The following is a 16,163-nucleotide window of genomic DNA, read 5'->3' on the forward strand; positions in this document are numbered from 1 at the left end:
CCATGTTGGGTGACTGAACGGCTTTCTTGGTGGCCTGATCCATACACTCAGAGCATTTCACTGGGTGCTCTCAGTGTCATCAAGAACATTGTTCCCAGCCAGACTGTAGCTGAGATTTAAAAAAACTGCGTAAAATAAATGTATTAATGAAAAGGAATCAACTTATTGTGACATGCACAAACTTAAAGATGCTTTATAGATTATGAACGTCACCCTCCATAGAATGTACTGTAAATTGAAATATGTTGTTTTATGTTATATGTTGCTGTTTTTATTGTTTTTAGTTGTCTGCATGATGTTTTTTTATTGTTTGATTTGTATGTTTTTAGATCTTCCTGCCCCGGATCCACAGATGTAAATTAGCTTTATAACTAACTCTGGATCAACAGCTGTGTTGTCTGCGGTCCCTGTCAAATAAAAGAATAAAATAAAATATCAGTGTGACCCAACTCTCCCAATAACCACAATTTCCAGAAATACAAAATAATTATATCCCAAAATACTAACAAAAAACATGTAACATACCAAAATATAAACCCATAACCCATAAATCCGAAATCCTATGAATATAAATAAATAAAAATACAAAATTCACTCCTCTCTAAATTTATTCATGGCTCCCACAAAGGTTAATTGTCAGTGGAGCAGTTTCAGACTTTATACTTGATGAAATCACAAATTTAAGTTTTAGCACTGCAGAGTTATTTGTCTTTACTCATGTTTTGGACTGTCTTAAACCATAGGAATAAAGCTACCAGAAAATATCAGGTCTGCTGAGAGTTCTTTTAAGTCAAGGTTAAAGACTCACCTGTTCACTGCTGCCTTTGACTAAAAGGCTTGTTACTTTTAAAATTTTATATTTTACTTCAAAACTCTGCACTGCAACTCTTATTTCAATATATGTGTTTTTATATTTTTGGGTTTTATCTGTTGTTTTCCCACTTGCTGTTTTTAATCACCTTTTACATGCTTCTTTTATAATGTTTTAAATGTGTTTCCTTTCCCCCTGTTGTTGTATTTCAATGTTCTGTGTGAAGCACCTTGAATTGCCTTGTTGCTGAAACGTGCTATACAAATAAACTTGCCTTGCCTTGCGTGTGAATTTTGAAAATGGGCGTACGTCCCCTTTAAGGAGGTGGCTCTTTAGGGGCGGGTCTACACCCGCTCCGAAAATGTTTGTATCCGTAGTCATCATTTGACATGTCCAGTCAAAAACCGGTATCTACGCATCTGCAAAAAAACACGAATTCACTACATGCAAAACTGTGATGCATAAGTAACTATCAAACCGAATAACAGCGGGCAGCTTAATGACGGAGCGGGACTTCAAATTGTGCGGTTTTTGTCCCCTGCGGTGATAATGTAAGCGCTCTTAGCTAACACCAGAAAATAACACAGCTTGCTAACATTTAAAAATAGACACGAGAGGACTGTTTTCGGACGGACTACAGCGGCTTTTGGGAAACAAGACCTTCAGCAGCTGAGGAACAAGTTGTAGCCAAAGTGAGTGCAACAAGTGAGGACATATTTAAAAACAGTGGAGGACGTGTCCTCGGAGCATTGACTTCACACTGGGAAGGTGTAGCCTGAGGCCCAAACGAGGACATAGCTAGCTGGCATTGGGTGCGCTAATGACTGGGAGGTAATAACTGGGAGGACAGTCATCCTGAGACTTTTCCACACCGACCCCTGCAGTCTCCACTTACTCTAATGGTGAGTAAAGTTTTATTTTACCATCCTTGTGCTGCTTTGCTGTTGGACGTAAATATGCGCATCACGTTGCTACACGTGTGCTTGCAGAGAAAAGACAGGTGATGTGGGACATCAGGTAAATCGAGACAAATAAGGTTTTACATCTTTGGATCTTTAAATATCAGCGTTCAGTCACTAAACATGTTCTTGAGTTTATGCTGCAAATATGCTTTACAATGTTTATTATTGATTTAAGATAAAAACAAATTTATAGAAGACTATTAGACTAGACTATTTTTGGTGTTTTTTTTCCCCATTTATTTTATTTGTTTATTTCCTTCCAGTAAATCGTTTTGGAAGCTTGTTTTATTTGCCAAAATGACACTATTTAGCCAGCCAGAGACTGAAAAAAAACTGTAAAAAAAAAAGAAATTATTGTTGGATTTTAAAATGTCTGACAGTCCTTATACATATCATGTGGCAAGCTGAAATTATGTTTGAACAAAGTTTAATCTGATATGTTTAAAAACACAAAAAATTATGTTTTAGGTCCTTAAAAATGAATTTGGATTGGAAGACTAATTCCATTGTGTGCAACCTTGTCACATTTCAGACATCTTTAGTATTTTTGTCACTTTGATGCTGTGAGTCTATATCAGCCACAATATTCAAAAATTACTCAAAATTGTTACTTACATGGATGACCATGGTAGACTATATAACACCAAGGAAACAGGCAACAAAACAACAGGGAAAGCATGGAAAAAGAGTTGGATAATATTTTTTAATGAGTAGCTGCAGGTTACATTAAGGTTTAATAAATGAATGACTGAACTGATAAATGGATTTAAATATTTAAAAAATAAACAAACGTGACTGTCCCATTTTGCCTTACCATCTGTCCCATTTACCTGAACATGTCATTGAATTAAGGTTGGGGTTCTCAACGCGTTTGAACATCCAAAATTTCTATATTATTGTCCTTAACTACATATTTCCTTCATAGAAATACAGCAGAGAACCATCAAAACATATAAAAGTAACACTAAAGGCAGTATACAGGTCTAAATGGTTTTCTTGGTAATCTACCAAAAAGTGTCTCAAATTACTTGTCTAGCTTCCTGCGATGTATTGGAGCTTTCCGGGGTGTTGCTTGCAATCGTTTTATTTCAATGGCACTGAAGGTGCTATTTTTTAAAACGCTGTAACCTGTTTAGCAACATGTTATTCAGTCATTTGATAATACCGCTTTAAAAATGAACTATTCAAATAAAGGGGAAACCAACATGACACCTCCAGAGGGATGAAACAGCAAAGGCGATGAAAAACATACGTAGATATGAGTATAAAATGTGTTTAAAGGCTCTTGGGATCTCATTTTCATCATGGCAGTGAGGATGAAAAAAATAGCCTCACACAAAATAACACCAAAGGCAGCTGATTCAGACAGAACAGCAGTGGTATTTTGAAGCATTTTCCATTTAAGGATTATATGAAAATGCATCACTTCTGTTCTCACACCGAACATTATCCCCATTACACTCAAAAGACAACACAGCAGCTAGAAGAAGCTAATTAACAAATCAGTAGAGTTTTGCATTTGATCCCTGGTTTTAATTTTTCTGCTGCACTGGGGATTATGACCTCTCATTTCCCTGTGTAAAGATTATGTTCAAAATGCAATTTTCACAAAGAGTTGACTAGGGTTAATAAAATGTCATGGTGCATGGCATGGATTAGATTTAAAATGAATTGATGGCCACTGTTGGATACAGTGCACCTCTGCTACTTATTGCAGTTAATGGGTATATGCATCTTATTCAAAGGAGCAGCAAAGCATTTTGATGCCTAAATTTAGTTGAGCATGATTATCATCAAAGCCATTCGGATATGGGAAAACAGAAACAGGAGGCTTATTGTAGGAAATGACTTCATGATAAAAACAAAGCATCTTTTGGTGTCAAACTGTCAGTGAGCGGCGCTGATTAAGGTGTTACAAAAAACTATGTTCCCAGACTAAGATGTGGGTACCGGACCGGTGCTGTTGTCACATGCAATGACAGTTTGGATCTGGAGGGAGCTATCCTTGAAAGGATTTTGCTGTTCACCTGACATGGGAAATCTACTCACCTAGGCTAATTATATTTCCTCAAAGAAGACACATTCAATCAGAACTTGAAATTCTTGAAAATAAAGGTTCCCACCTCTCTAAAACAAGAAAGCAGTTTTCTGTCTCATCAAAAAGGTGGAGCAGCATTTTGCAGGTATTTAACTTTTGGTAGATGGGGGGGATAAAGAGGGATTTCTTTGGACTCCGTCTTGTGTTGCAAAAATTGGGATGACATTAAAGGGAAGGCAGGCATTTTGCTTGTTTTACCCAGGGAAAGAATAGAACGGAAATTGTTCCATAGATAGTTTTATGTGCTGATTGATTTAGATGAATTTATCCTGAAATATAACATAATTAGCTCACAAGGGGCTTTTGCAAATTCATTGCAGCAGTCGGGGCGTTGCTCTCTGTGGGGAGACTAACTCTGCATCATTTACCACTTATTGTACCTGCGTTTTAAGACCACTGAAATCAGATATTATAATGGTACTGCTGTACTGGAGGCCAAAGAGGTTTTTCAGACTGCTGCAGCAGAATTAAGGTGGTAATTACGAAGACAAATCACTTGAGCTTATCCCAACTGTGGGAAAAGTGGAAAACCAATTTCTGAACACATTAAAGGAGTTTCAGTGCACACGTTGCATTTTGATATCTCAGGCTGATGTTGGATGTGTGATGCTGTTCCTGTTGCAGGATATCCTATGGATAGGGCATGGGAAATATTTATTGACATATATCATACTTTTTTATCACTTTTATAGTACTGATTTTACAGTAATTCTGCTACTCTTGAATATTTTGATGTCAGTAATTGTATTTTTCATGTAGTACACTTGACCTAGGGCTGGGTCGCTAGTCAGTGTGCTGTGCACTTTATTTCTGGGTGCATATTTGACCTCAGACTAAGCTGCAGAGTGAGTGCTCTTGATTTAAATACTACTCTTTGGCACAGAGTCTCGTGGACATGCAGGCAGCGGCACGGAGGAGGAGAGACCTTCTGCTGAAGTCGTCTCTGGCTTTTGTGTGATATCTAACATCAGCACATAAATGTTGTTGCACAAACTTTAAAACTTAATATGGAAAAAAATAAGAATATTTGAATATTCAAATTGAACAGCCAAATCTGATTTGGTGAGCATAATTGTGAGTCGGCTATACCCCTTATGGATATAATGATTAGGTGGGTAAAGGCAAATAATAGAACAGCAATAGTGTGGTTAGTTCAGTAAAATGACACCACTTTACTGTAATGCAGCCTTTAAAACCAAGAAAAGACAACACTTACAGTATCATGATATTTAAAATCTAGGACGATATCTAGTGTAATATTGAAGTCCTTATTTGACTCAAATACTGTCCTTTCATTAAACCAAAATCACCACAGACAAGAGAGTACAGCTGTGACCGCCACCTCATCTGTTAAGAGCCAGAGCTCAGAGGTTGAAAAGAAGTATTACATCAGGTCTGTTTAAGTGGCAGCGTGCAGGCACCATCTAGCCCAGAGGCAACCTCCCAGTGGCACAGCTAACATAAATCTTATATACCAGTTTGATAAAATATGTTAACTACATCTTGCTACCTCTTCATTTCTGTTGTGTTACACATGTGCAGTACCAATCAGGCAGGGTGTTTGGATGGGTATTGTGAAACCACCATTTATATCTCTCACAAATCAGTGTTTTCTTATGTGGCACAGATCTGACCATGCTTTGTGGCTTTTCAAAACATCTAGGCTGCAGTCAAAGAGTCAAAAAATATGTCCTTTGTCTTTTCCTAAACACTTTTCTTTTACCTTAATGGAAAATCTTATGAGGCGAGGTGTGTGTGTGTGTGTGGGAGAGAGAGAAGGGACAGGGAGATGATGGTGGAGAGTGTGCTATTGGTTACTTTTATTGCCGCCTGTTGGGGTTCTGTGCATTGTCAGCATCGATAATTCTTTTTTATCCTCTTTTTTTCAGTGAAATGATAAACAGTGCTATTTTTACTTCAATCATTTGCATTTGTTTAAAATTTGCCATTACCATTAGCTATAAAATGCTTTTGAATAGACTGCTGAAAATGTCTGGCCCATCTACATTTCCTCATTTTAAAATCCAGCCAAATTGAATTGGTAATTGAATAGCCCTGCATTCTCGGTATACAAAAAACATGGCAACGAGCGCAATAGGTTTTGAACACTATATTGCAGAATGTTTGGTTAAATCTCGAGCAATTTCACGGTAAATTTGCTGTAAAAACACTAAAATCAAGGGTTAATCAGAGGAGCAGGTTAGTCTAAACCACAGTTCTCCAAGATACTTATAAGGCTGTGCAGGAATCTGGCTTGAAACAGCATTAGCCTAAATTATTCTACTCAATCATTACTTATGGCCCCCTGGCACTGTGTCAGTTTAAGTATCTGCAGAGGCTCTGCATTCTGCCTATATCTTTTCCTTGTTTTCTTCATATTACCTCCACCAAGGACAAAACTGTTTCAGTCCAATTTCTTTGTCTCTTTGTTTGATTGCATATCTCGAAAATGTATTAACAGATTTCAGTGACATTTTGTGAATTTTCTCTTATTAAAGCACATTTTGTTCAGAATTTTGCAGCCTTGAAAAGCATGCAGAGTGCTTTTTGGTTATTATTGCTGTTATTTCTGAATGTCCTGGACATTCCTGGACATGTTGCAGTCAGTAAGTGTGTGAGTCTGTAACAGTTGTTATTAATCCCACTGCCTGTGAAAGCACAGTTCCTTGAAACAACAGCCAGTCCAAGGAAGTAGACTGAAAAATTGTCTGGCTGAGGTTTCTGTCATATTTTATTATGGTTTTATAAGCGTTTACTTCTCAACAGTTCTTGCTCTGAGCCTCCAGAGTCAAAGATATGAGGCAAGCTGATTAATTGATAGGTATAATAAGTCACCAAAATATTTTTGTAACAACTTCATTTTTTGTCTGTTCGCATCACTGAACTATGACACATCATTTTCAGATAATAAAAATAGCAATAATACAAGGTACAAGGTATATTTAATAGTCATTTTTATTAGTTGTTTTTTTTTCATTAAACAAACTAAATTCTTTCTACATCTTTATGGATGGATCACTAAAGGCTTAACCTAAAATTCACAATAATTACACAGGCAGCAGTGTGGTCAGGATGTAAAGAGAGTCTTGCCAATTTTTCCAAATAAGAAATTAGGCATTTTCCAGGTCCTGATTATATTCATAATGTCAAGACATCCAGTTTTGCACGTAATTCTATTTAAAGTGTCTGCCTCAATAAACAGAAGTCTTGCAAATTTTCAAGAAAATAGGTCATGGAATATGTCAATAGAAAACAGCTTTACAAGGCTGACTGAAGAAGTCATTATTGCAGTTCACAAAATCAAAAACCTTCCCTCTGGCTTGTGCTTAATTGACAGTTAAACTAGTTGGAAAAGGTAGTCCCTATGTATTATATATTATAAAATGTCATTGCAGACATTTGTTGGTGTTTTTATCCCCTCTCACTGTAGTACTGTGTTTCTTGGCTCTGCACTGTACACTCATGGTCCAAATTTTTATATGCCATTGAGAGCTCTGCCAATATGTCCTCGCTGTTCAAGAACCTCAGTTTATCGTTTGAAGTATGGCACACCATGAGCAAATACCTCCCTGAAATTCAAATGCGATGAAATGCAGTTATCTTTTTATGGGGATTTAGATGGAGCTGTTTGGACTTGGGGCTTCCTATTCATTTATTCTGTCACCATCGAGCCGCTCAGCTGTATTACTGAATTGATGCACTGTGACAGTCTTAAGCTATTTTTATCTCCTTTCTCTATCGTATTGAGAAATTACAGCTGATATACTGTTGAAAAGTCATGGATTTCCAACCGACACCGAACTGAACTTGATATAGCTCATAACACCATCTAAGCTTGCGTATTGAGTTTTGTTCCTCTGTGACCTGTAGATCAAAGTAATGGACTATTGGAGGCTGTGCTCTCCAAACTAAAGAGGCTCGAGCTACTGAGCAGTTTAATGGTTTTGGGCAGGTTCTTAATTATAGGACAGTTTCCCCTGAGTGATTCCTCTCTTATGGAAGCACAAGGCAGCTCTGCGTTTCACCTGATCAATACAATGAGGATGTTTAATAAAAGGTACATGAAGAGGCTCCATCAAATCAATTAAGACACAATTATTGAGACCGGCAGCAATGCAATACATAAGCCTAACATGACAGAAAGATAGTTCTAATAACATGCAGTCAGGCAGCAGAAGTATTTACTCCAGAGTTTAGCTTTTTCAAATCTGCAATGGTGTTATTGTTATTACCTTTTGCAATTTACAATTCTGAGCTCAGTGTTCTTAGCTGGCAACTTGCAACATTTCTTTATTTTTGAGTGCAGTCTGTGTGTCCTCTGCCCTTGTCCTCTCTGCTGTTGTGAGCCTCTTGCCTGAATGCTCTGATAATGGTCTGATGACTTTTTGTTCCAACAAGTTCAGCAGGTCAGACGTGTCATCCATTTTACTTTGGTCCAAGCTGGTATTGATCTCCCCTAAGTGTTGCTTCTTTTTCTCCCTTAGCTGGGATTTCTGTAGCGGTGAGAGAAAAATACTCCTCTCCCTACTTATCTGGGCCACACTCACTACACCTCTTACATCCCGACAAGCTGTAAACATTGATATGGTACAGCAGAATGGTGTAAAGCTGATGCATTGCAAGTAAATATTTTTGCAGCATGGTACCAAAGTGAAATTACATGGACTATATTCACTGGTGCCTGGCTGCTGAAGAGTGCTGTGTTTATAAAAGCCATACATTTCTTTTTGTTCTTGTTTACCCAACGTTTAATCTCTGTAAACAAATTCTGCATATGTATGAAGAATCTGTAGGTGACGGGACAAGATTTTGGTTAGGGGTCGACTGATATTGGTTTTTCAGGGACGATACCAATTAATAGTAGCTAATGAGGCCGATAACTGATATTTGGAACCAATATGCATTTACAATATTTGTATTTTTCTGTCTGTATTTAGAATTTGGAATATAACAAACTCCAACACAAAACTTTGTTTAAATGCCTTTGGCAAATGTTCAATCAAAACTGAGACTTTCAAAATCATATACAGCAAGTTCTCAGAACTTAATTTTTTTTTTTATAAAATTAAGTGAAAATTTGAATAAATAAAAAAATAGAAAGAAATAGCTGAGGTTATCCACTTGCTACACCAAAATCTCCGCCGTTGCCTCCAGAGGCTTCACAGTAGTCAAATTATAGCTGATACGTTCTGAGATTTTTCTTCTTTTTCATCTATCATCATTATCAGTAGCTGTTGTAGTAGTAGTAGTAGTTTTAGTAGTAGTATTAGGCTTTTTAGGAATAAGACTGCAATGAGATACACCTTTGAGTGTTATGATATTGCAAAAGCCTTGCTGCTTTCAAACTTTGCAGATTTGCTTAAAATGCTGGATTAAGATGTATAATAGCTGTAAAGGTACACGCACACCTCACCAGCTTCTGGTGAGAGATAGAATGGTGAAATCATCAATTACATTTTTATTCCTGCCATGAATAAATGGCTTTGCATTCAGTAGGGAGAGGCCAAGCATGCCGTTCTTCTTCATCTTCTTCTCCATTTTCTCCTCCTCCTCCTTTCGTCTTATCCTCCTCCTTTTTCTTCTTGTTCTTCTTCTTTTTCCTCTTCCTCTTCTTCTTCTGATAATTTCTGATCTTGCATGATTTGCACAGAGGTCCAGTCCTATGTCAAAGCCCCTGAACTAAACTTTTGAGCCAATAGTCCTGATGGTGTTTGTGTCCCATTTCTATCATTCTGTGTCTGCTGTCTAAGTTTGGACATTTTTGCGGGTCCATTGTGTCATTGCAGGCAGAACTTGTCATGAGTTCTTTGTCCCCTAAGCAGCAGTTTATTGACTTTTTATGTTGCAGGGTGGACAATTTGATGATCTGGTCAGAGCTGATCAGATCAATGGTTAAAAGCAGCACCTGATGTAAAGGCAAGTGAAATCAAACTTTAAATCCAGCACAATGAACAGTTAAGTTTCACCTCCACTGTGCCTGGCGTTCTGTTGCTCAGTCTGTGCCCAGAGTACACTCTGCGCTCAGATATTGTAAAGTATACTCCAATAGTGCTCCCAAGGAAGGGTCCCAATGAACAGTCCAGCTCCAAAAATATATTTTCAGTACATGGCAGCAGATGTTGTGATCATGTCAGTCTACCACAAATAAAAGGATGTGTGAGAAACTCAGCTACCACTTTGCAACTTTCACCAAATTGTAGCCCCAGGTGAGCAGAGCTGTCCAGATGCTTTGAGCTGGCAGGAATTAGGAAGTTCAAAGCTTTTTTTTTTTAAAAACTGTAAAACGAATTCAACCTTTTGCTCAACTAACACCAAACTTGCTACAAAGCATCTTCACATTGTCCTTCACATGATCCAGACAGATTTTTGAAATACCAGAAATGAAGCAATTTGTCTTTGTAAAAATAAATTAAAGACATTTCTATTTTGATTAGATAAACCACAGAAGTTCTCAGCTTTTTTTTTTACACACCACCAAGGTGACAGCATAAGTCATTGTGTGAAGGCAACTCCAATTTCCCGTTTCCCTGAGTATTTTAACATTATTACGATGTGCTGTTGATGGCGAACGTTGTGACTTCACGATATGGGTGATGCGGAATACCTACTCAGGATTTGTGTTGTGTGAATTAGAGACACATGACTGCAAGGTTTTAATGATAAATTATGGTTAGGACTAGGGATGATAATAGTTAATTGACAAATGATTAATCAATTGTTAATTTTACCAATAATCGATTAAGGAAAGAGCTTACAATCTGTAACCCTAGTCAGAATAGTTCTGCTGATGGACTCTCCTGTATTTCTCATTTGTCTTTGTTCTCCTCCACCTTTTTCTTTTTCCTTATCAAAATGCCCGGCCTTGACTCACTGCTGCGCAGCAGCTATAATTACATTTTATTTTTTAAAACTCCAAAATTGATTAGCCTGTCAAGGAAAAACAGTTGTAGAATAACATCTTTGTTGTCACTTTTCAACTCCACATCTTTATGAGCAATATAGAACTCAAACAAATGTGCCACATGCTATTGATCAAAAACTTTGACAAATGCTTAGATTGTGAATAATATAGAATGAAATTAAGGCCTGCCTTTGATGATTGTGACTGGTTGAAGACATTCAAACAACCCACAGTGCTTTATTCACCTATCATTCAAAAACAGAAAGGAAACCCTGTTCTTGAGGAGGTGTACCTTTAAATTTAAAAAGACAGTTTTTTGGTTTTGTTGTTACTGGGCTAAACAAACACGTTTCAATTATTACAATTTTTTTCCTTTTAAAATTTTACTGAGTGAGAATCCAAAGCGTGTTGTCTGTGAAGATCTCCTAGACTTCCCCATCCCTTCATCGTTACAGTTCAGCTTTAATTCTACTTGATCAAACACCCCTAACATACACATCTTTATCCCAACAACAACAACAAAAATCAACCCCAAACAACAATAAAACAGATGAGCACAGCTAATTACTAATGGGAAACATACACACCATAAAACATAAAAAAACCATCACCCTCTCCTTGGTGGCCACCATTCCCCAGCACGTCTCCAGAAAGTTATTTAAAATATCCATCCATTATCAGTCTTTGGAGGACTTTAATGCAGGTGCGCTGTTGCAGTGTTTCAAAAGGTCATAATTAAGCCTGCCAAGAGAACAAATTAATATTTCTTAAATATAATAGCAGTTGTATGGGAATTAGGTAATTAGAGATATACTTTTATAGCATAGGACATCATGTGGGCACGAGAGCTCAAAAACCAGGTGATTGTTCAGTTGTTACCACTAGTTACCATTTCTTTGAAACTACACTGAGAGCAAACGTTTCATCCAGCACGCTGGTCAATAAGAGGCAAAAAATGTGTTATTCCTTTAACAGCTCTTTCATTGTTATGTACACCATGTTTTGTAGCCTCTTTTGAATGCCCAGTCCTATCTCACACTTAAGACACACATTTTTCCAAAACAGACTGAATAATTTAGTTTTTAAGTGGAGTTGCCCTGAAATCAAAGAGTGAGCTTGTCTGGCGTGCTGAAGTGCCTTCTGTATGACCACGTTAGAACTGCTTTCTGTCAACTCACTGTAGTGTGCTGAAAACTCATTTTGCAAGAGTTTCATCAGTCATGCATAATTTTTCTTTGATGCACATGACCAACGACGGTGAGCAATGATTTTAATCTAAGTGACAAGGTTTTTCTTTGCCTGCAGATACCTGAGGCAGATAGCCTTCTAGCATTTAAATTGCCATACTGTTTTTACATAGTAGCGCGTCCTCCAGTTTGTCTTATTGGATCATATTTTTCACTGTTAGATGAGAAGAAGCATGAATACGCTAAACAGCGAAGACATGTCTTTACATGTACTTGCCACATTGCTTGAATCCATTTTTGCTCCCTGAATGTGTTTGATATGTAAAATTCAAGAATATCATTATGTAAAACCAGAACTTCAAGCAATTTCTGTAACACAGGAATGAAAGCTATGCTGCTGTCGCCGTGCTCAGAGGTGAGCTCGTTGAGACAGTCGGCTCGCTCTGTGACTTTGAGAAGTTCTACAAGACCTCATCCAGTCACGCTCCGGACTAAGCTGGATGTGAATGATTTGAGGCAGACGGAGATATCATCCATCAGCCACTTCACCTGGGTCTAATGGCTCGCCGCAGACAGGCATGTTTGACTGCGTGTTTGATGTGTGCATACCACGTACCCACCTACTCTTTTTGTGTCAGAATATCAGCAGGCAGCACAGTGTCAGGGCTCACAAATGGATTTTCTAATCCACTTGTTTGCTGGAAGTTCTTTCAACCTCCGGTTTTTGAAACGCAAGCCAAAAATGTACTTAAACACAAGCATTCTCTTAGACTCCTGTCTGTCTCACCCCCCCCCCCTCCCCTCAGCTGTCATTGTGTGTTTTGACTGGCTAAAACATTTCCGTGGCAGAGAAAAAAAGATGTGGGCAGGAGAGGCGAAGGACATCAGGAAAGCTCAAATAATGAGATGTCAAGCAGGGCAGACCATAATTGTTAATTACATTTATTCCAGTGCTTTTGGAATGCAGCCATGATGCTTTCAGGAATATAAAGTGGTGTCCTCAACATGTTCCAGGTTCAGCCTCTTAAATGGGTCTAAGCGATCAGTACTGAAATTCAATAAGTAGCGCCCTGTACCAATCTGCAGACATGCACATATAAGGAACAAAGACAGACGTTTGAAAGCAGGATGAATAAAGTCTTAGCAGCGTCAGATTAAATGAAACAACGACTTTGTTAGAATGTCTTCCGACCCGCCAACATGCTATTAGTCAACTCCTGACATACACAAATATGTTTCTCCATTAGGGAAGAGTTTGAGCTGCATGGGTCAGCAGGGCGGGGCTTAATAGTTTGACATAGTGTACATCAAACTGTTTTATGTCAACTGGAAATCACTCCCTGAGTGTTTGCTTTGACTGGGTCATGTTTGCTTGTTCTGCTCCTTAATTGACAGATTAAGTGACCTTTTCTCAACTTTTTACCTCTGCTTGAACTGGTGCTGCCAAATCCCAGGCAGTGATGGCCACTTTTCATAACATCTGAAGGCAATTAAAATGTGCCGGACAAGGCCAGTCAGTGAAGACTGAAGTTAAAGAGTGTCCCATCCTGTAGGCGCTCAGTGATTCTGTGATGTCTGTTCTCTTATCTCCTAGTCTTCCATAGCCGTCTGGCTATGCTGTGTCAGCGCTGAAGAGAGGTCTGGAAGCATCCATTATCATTCTGCTATAGGGGAAAGACACTCTGGGTTGTTTGTATTTTTCTAAACCAATCACAATTGTTTCAGGCAGTGCTGAATACAGGATGAAGCTATAGTGCCCTTGAAAAACTGTAGTGCACTGATAGCGGAAGAGGAGGAAAATGTTGGCTGAAATAGCCGGCCAGTGGCAGGCTTATAGCCACAGTCTACATCCTGCGCGGTGTTTCCCACAGAATCAGAATTCATGTGGGGCCGGGGGGCTCCGCAAATTTCCCATTTTTGTTTTTGTTTCTTATCTTGTGCACGTGTCCCTTTTTTTTTAATGACGATATGCTACCTCTTTAAATTCAGATGTTTTTCCAGGTCCATGAATGTAGCTCAGGCGAAACTCATTGTGACTTTTTATATATCTTAGCAGCAGTTTGAGAGCTGATTAGATAAGACCCAGCACAATGAATGGTTAAGTTTCTCTTTCACTGCATTTAGTGTTCTGTTGCTCCGTCTGTGACAACAATATACTCTGCTGTGCAATGCATAACCACACGGTATGTATGTATTTTTATTTGTGGCGGCAGATGTTTTAATTGTGGCAGCTTGGCACAAATGAAGGAATGTGTAGGAAACCCTGCTGTGAGTCAGACTACTCATCTCCCATCTGAATAACAGAAGAGTGTTTCTTGCAGGGCTGTCACGAATAGTTTGGAGCTTCGAAGCCTAATTAATAATGAAACTGACTTCAGTGATGCATCTCTTTTATGCCAGTAATACTCCTAAAGCACACCTTATGATTTAATATTGCTGAAGTTTAAATTTATATATCATGAAGGTTTTTTTTATATTAAATGGTTTATTTTATTAATTGTATTATACCTAGTTTATAATAATAGTAACAACAACAACAACAACAACAACAACAATAATAATAATAATAATAATAATAATAATAATAACAATAATAATAATAGTAATTACTATATAGAGGATATTTAAAACTATGTCTGCGTATTCATTTTAAAAGTCATGGAAAAATAACTTTTTAAACTTATTTAGACACAAAATTTGAATAGCCTCAAACTACTGTGAACTTATTCGATACTTTATACTACAATTTCGTGGCCTCTGTATCACCAGTGCAATGTTCCAGAAAATTAACATACAGCCATGTGTAATCATTCACATAATGTGTTACAATGTATGTGTATGGGAACTGAAAAAAAAGGTTATGCTTAAAATGTATAATTGCAGTACCAAAAGGCCTGTTAAAAATTCTGGGTGCGCCTAAATGATACATTTAGGGGCAGTAGTGCAACCAGTGTAAAAAGTTAATCTGGTGCCATGCAATCTAACAGCACTGTAAATTGCATTTATTTATTGTAGAATGTTTATTAAATTAAAAAAATGAATTGTTTAATCTGATAAGTCACTCTATTCAACTTGAGATTTTTTGCAGGATCTTATTCATAATATTTTTAGGTTGATGATGTCATAAAACATGACGGCAGACTATCCAAAGCTTCATTCTGGTACCTGAACCAAAGTTTCAACTGTAAACAAAAAAGCGACATTTGGTGCAGCTCTGGTTTCTCGTTTGAGCTCGCTGAACATTCTGCCAGCCCGTTGCCTTAATTGAATTCTAAATAGAAACTGTCAGTCATGTCTACTTCTCTGTCACTCCAAATGCATGGTTACCGCAATAAAGACATAGACTCAGGCGAACGACAAATAAGGCATTGTTTGGAATCAACACCTCCTCTTTTTACACACATGCACAAACACATCCTCTGATGTACATATACCTTCCTAGTTTTACTTGCCACCCCCAAACCATCTGCTGTCAGACATCGGTAATTAGTTTTATGGTGTTCTTGGCAGCCAGAGTATGGCTTCACGATAATTACCCTTTTATTGTTTTGTATTCTATTGTTAATGTTGTTGTTGTTTCGTGGCTTGTCCTAATTAAAAGTTTGGAGCTTTGCAGAATTAACACAGGCTGCCCTTTTTGTCCTCCTAAATTGCTTATCCTGCAAAGCTAACATTAAAGAATATGATGGATGGAGTGTGTGACAAGTGCAGATATGGTGTGGGACAGTAAAGTCTCTCAGTAATGGAATAGACTAAATCCTTCTGTTGCCACAAGCGGTAATGACTATGAGGTTTACAGGTTGCTGGCACTTTTCTCTCAGAGGAGAAACTATCATTACTGTTTTTCTCCAATAGCCTTGTCTGACGATGGCGAGTATTTCAGGTGGTGGAAACAACCTATGTCTCCCCTCTTCAGCTTCCTTTCACATTCCTCTTTTTCCTTGTGCTCTGCCGTCCCCTGGGTAAAGTGCGAGTCGATATTCTCCGTGCATCTCTCGCCGTGCTGTTTGTTTTAATGGCTTTTAAGTTGACCGGTGGTCAGAGCTGGCTTTCTCAGGCCTCAAATGTGTTGTCTAAAAGGTCTCTGGTGCTGAGCTTCGGTCATCGTCGCAGCCAAATCCACTTAGACACAAACCAATAAGCTCTCACATTCAACAGCACACATTAACCTGAAGTAAAAGCTCTCTAGATTAAATGGAGGACT

At 38.0% G+C, this 16,163-nt stretch overlaps 1 long non-coding RNA gene across 1 annotated transcript in view; it reads left to right on the forward strand.

The window, feature by feature from the left end:
- Nucleotides 1–420: 420 nt before the first annotated feature.
- LOC148188101 (uncharacterized) overlaps nucleotides 421–16,163 on the forward strand; it is a 148,468-nt gene continuing 132,725 nt past the window's right edge. The window contains exon 1 of the long non-coding RNA XR_015778167.1: nucleotides 421–1,713. This is a non-coding gene — a long non-coding RNA (uncharacterized LOC148188101). The remainder of the gene's footprint in view (nucleotides 1,714–16,163) is intronic.

The sequence above is a fragment of the Plectropomus leopardus genome, chromosome 12 (genome assembly GCF_026936395.1).
Source record: "Plectropomus leopardus strain MGB_pleo_1.0 chromosome 12, ASM2693639v1, whole genome shotgun sequence".
In the NCBI taxonomy this organism is placed as follows: domain Eukaryota; kingdom Metazoa; phylum Chordata; class Actinopteri; order Perciformes; family Serranidae; genus Plectropomus; species Plectropomus leopardus.